The 2,961-nt window shown below is 45.4% G+C and overlaps 1 non-coding gene across 1 annotated transcript; it reads left to right on the top strand.

The window, feature by feature from the left end:
* Window positions 1-2,081: 2,081 nt before the first annotated feature.
* trnae-uuc (transfer RNA glutamic acid (anticodon UUC)) lies at window positions 2,082-2,153 on the top strand. Its single transcript has one exon. It is a non-coding gene; the product is annotated as a tRNA-Glu (tRNA).
* The last annotated feature ends 808 nt before the right edge of the window (window positions 2,154-2,961 follow it).

The following is a 2,961-nucleotide window of genomic DNA, read 5'->3' on the forward strand; positions in this document are numbered from 1 at the left end:
GCCCGGTAACAGAACAGACAGCTTCCCAGAAAGGCGCAACTTAATTTATTAATTTTTTTTCCGTGAATGTGATGGATGCCAGAGAGTAGACGAAGTGTTTACAAATTACACTCAGTATAATACGGCAAATGAAGGGTTCTGTAATGTGACACTCTGCCCGTTTAGATTAGGGGTGTAAGCCACACATTACAGGCCTGCATTTACTGTCAAACACGGTATATTTAGCCAAACGGGATCTGCTCCGTCCTCAGACTTAGAAAAAAACAGGGTAATCAGAGAAACAGATTTACGCAGCTATAGTACACGCACGGATCAAACTCCCATTTTTAAACATTAAATTACGCCCTTTAGTGTCTCTTTAAGTTCGACTTATGTTTTTGGTTCGTGTTGGCCACAGCGAAGAAGTTGGAACGGCAGGAACTAGTTAAGTTTGTTTTAAAACAATTACAGAGCAATGTTTGAAATCCATCCATCCATCCGTCCATCCATCCGTCCATCCATCCATCCATCCATCCATCCATCCATCCATCCATCCATCCATTTTCTTCCACTTATCCAGGGTCGGGTCAGGTCAATCCAGACTTTCCTCGGTGATGCTTTCCAGCTCCTTCTGGGGCATCCCGTCCCCCAGGAAGACCCCCAAAGCTCGTGACCATAGGTGAGGGTTGAGACGTAGATGGATGGGTAAATCGAGAGCTTCGCCTTGTGGCTCAGTTTTCTCTTCACCAGGACGGTCCGATACAGCGCCTGCATTACTGCCAACGCTGCACCGAGCCGCCTGTCCACCTTGCGCTCTATTTTCCCATCACTCGTGAACACGATGCCGAGATACGTAAACTCCATCGCTTGACCCACCTAGAGGAGGCAATCCACCGGTTTCCAGCAGAGGACCATGGCCTCGGACTTGGAGCGACTGATGCCGAGTGGAAATCAGGGGGTCGTGGGTCTTGGGTGGTACTTCAAAAACCGAACAGGCCTTCAACAGCCAATGGATCCAAGTGGCTGCACCAGACGTCCTGAGATCAATGAAGACCTTCTGTATTGTATGTGAATTGTTTGAACTTTTAAAATCTACAGCAGCAGCAGGCAGATCAAATGCATTCATTAATTATCACATATTTAAATGTTGCAGGAGTTTTGAACTGTTGTTGTAACTACGTTTGCAATCAGGAGCATCTGTCGCGTTGTAAAGAAAATCATAAACCTGCACTTAAAATCTTTGTTTTGTTTTTTTTCCCCATTCCATACCGTCTATAATCATAGTTTGTTTGCTCGGAGAAACCTTTGTTCGTTCGACTGGTTTCTGTTCAGCTGTGTTTTAATCAACGTGGTCACAAAAGGCATGAGATGGAGTTCCTCAATAAGGGACCGATTTAAATGCAGAAATGAAAGAGAGGAGATGCCGTTCTGTCGCGCTTCATTTGGTTGGGCTTCTTCTTGCCTTGCCCGGGCCATTTCCACGCTTCTTTGATGAGCAACAACTTACTTTGAATCAGTAGCCTCCAGTCATTCAGTCCTTTGTGATGTCTACCTCTGATTTCTTCTTAGAAAACAACAAACCTGTTGTTTCCCGGCCGAGCTTTAGCTTTCTCACTTTTGACATCACGCCAGGTGTTGCACATCTTCCATTTGTTTTCGTGTGCAGCCCTCTAACAGGTCACACCTTTAGCTCTGTAGTATTTATCCCATCTAAGCTGTTCTCTAGCTGGGCTTGGAGCCGGCATGCTGTGGAGCTGGTGTCGGTGTTGTATCCCAGCAGGCAGCTCAAGCACCAGCGTGGCCTCCATTAGACACCTGTTGACTGTTGTTGGGATTTTATATGTGGCGCCTGAGCTTTATGGCAGTGAAACTAGAGTTCACTTTATAGATTTGTTTAGGGCAAATACCAGCAACAGTTATTTGTAATGAAACAGAGCAATTTGGAACTGATGTACATTGATTTTGAAAAAGAGCCATAATTGGATATAATACAAACTTAAACCCACGTCGTCCTTGAAATGTCTTTATTTATGTATGTTTTGCATATTTCTAAGTTAAAAGGATCTTTTTAGATTGGCTGTTGCGAGAATGCTGGTAAAGCTTCCCATATGGTCTAGCGGTTAGGATTCCTGGTTTTCACCCAGGCAGCCTGGGTTCGACTCCCGGTATGGGAACGTTCCCTTCAACAGTTTCCCTGAGGTACCCTGACGAAGGGATCAATAAAGTTCTATCTGAATCTGAAACCACCCAGATATTTCTTTAGGCGGGACATTGCTCAAGATCAGAAGGTGGTGATTCAATGAATCCATCCATCATCTCTACATCTTAACCCTCACTAGGGTCATGGGGGGCTGGAGTCTATCCCAGCTGACTCAGGGTGAAGGCAGGTTCACCTGGACAGGTAACCAGTCTATCACAGGGCTACACTTAGAGACAGACAACCAAGCACACTCACATTCACACCTACGGACAATTTACAATCACCAATTAACCTCAGCATGTTTGTGGACTGTGGGAGGAAGCCGGAGAACCCGGAGAGAACCCACGCTGCACGGGGAGAACATGGAGACTCCACGCAGAAAGATCCCGGGTGTCCTCACCGGGACGTGAACCGGCGACCTTCTAGCTGCGAGGCGCTAACGGTGCTAACCACAGCTCCACCTTACAGCCCTAAATTAATTCAATGAATGTATTTTACTGGGGATTGATTAAAAGAACAAACAAACCAAAAAAACGGTACCAATACTGCGGATAATTGGCAAAATGCTGGTAATCGGTCAGAAGGATAAACGGTCAGCGTCTCAGCAAAACCAAGATTAGTTCAAGGCGTAGTTTGCTCTTGTCCGGACGCCGTAAGCTCACATTACATTTAGGTAGATAACATATATTACCTGCAGCACATCTATTGACTTTGAGTGACAGCGTGTCACAACGGATTAATACTAATAACAACTTAGCACGTTTTGGACTTTAAAATTTGGT

Source organism: Stegastes partitus, unplaced genomic scaffold (assembly GCF_000690725.1).
Source record: "Stegastes partitus isolate 25-593 unplaced genomic scaffold, Stegastes_partitus-1.0.2 Scaffold469, whole genome shotgun sequence".
Lineage (NCBI taxonomy): Eukaryota > Metazoa > Chordata > Actinopteri > Pomacentridae > Stegastes > Stegastes partitus.